The sequence below is a fragment of the Anneissia japonica genome, unplaced genomic scaffold (assembly GCF_011630105.1).
Source record: "Anneissia japonica isolate Jap-2015-1 unplaced genomic scaffold, ASM1163010v1 scaffold287726_len2788222_cov184, whole genome shotgun sequence".
Lineage (NCBI taxonomy): Eukaryota > Metazoa > Echinodermata > Crinoidea > Comatulida > Comatulidae > Anneissia > Anneissia japonica.
The window spans coordinates 1,364,986-1,365,977 of record NW_022705125.1 but is presented as its reverse complement, the minus strand read 5'-3'; positions in this window follow the sequence as shown (position 1 = coordinate 1,365,977).

Here is a 992-nt window from a genome sequence, read left to right as displayed (position 1 = left end):
GGTGAGTGGGTGATATTTGAAGGTAATTCATTCCAGATTTTTGCTCCGGCAACCTTAAGACTCGAAATCATTTTATACGAGTTAAGTTATAATCTCTAATGGATAGCACGTTAATGTTTTTTTTTAAATATTCAATCTTCTTTTTAATACTGTATATAATAGTAAGAGTAACGAGATATTATATGCTACATCATTTATTCTGATTACGAAGCTAGTAATTTACAATAGTATCATACCAATGTAACTTTCTATATTCAATTACATTGTCTTCAATTTTCATTACAATTAGTACAACATATACATAATTTTTTGTCTTTTGTTGGGTTATCCCACTTTTATTTCTCCTCATATTTCATCATTACATAATTTACAATTTTAATAAGTTATATCCAGTATTATCAAATATCCGTAATGGGTATTTACAAAAATAAAAATCACATATTTATGTGCCTTAAATATTTTTTCTTTAAAAGGGGTCAGTCCATCGTTATGGTTAACTAATAATTAACTGTAATCTGAAATCGTTTTTATGGGACCCATAGCTACTTTTTATGGCTTATACTACTAATCGGGGTTGTTTATTGCACTTAATTCTGCCTTTCTTGTTTGCTGTTGTTTTAATGTTCTTTGTCGATCCTGTGTTTACATGATTAATGAATAAATTCAATTCATTTCAATAATATCTCTTTCTTTATAATAGTGTTCGTAGTACCGTACTCACGCGAATCAGCCCCCTCAGTTTTTAATAAGCGCCAATCATTTAGTACAGTTCAGTACATCACCAACTTAATTTTCTGCATCAACTATACGCATCTAACTTAGCATTGTCGGTCGCTCAGTCCATCTATCCATCTGTCCGTCTATCAGTATCAATTAAGTTTAACATGATTTTTAGTTTTGATGCATCTTTAGAATCCGTTCTTGTTTTATTGCTACCATTTTTTGATTTAGAACTACAGTATTTAATTGGCCTATCTATAAATGAAAATACT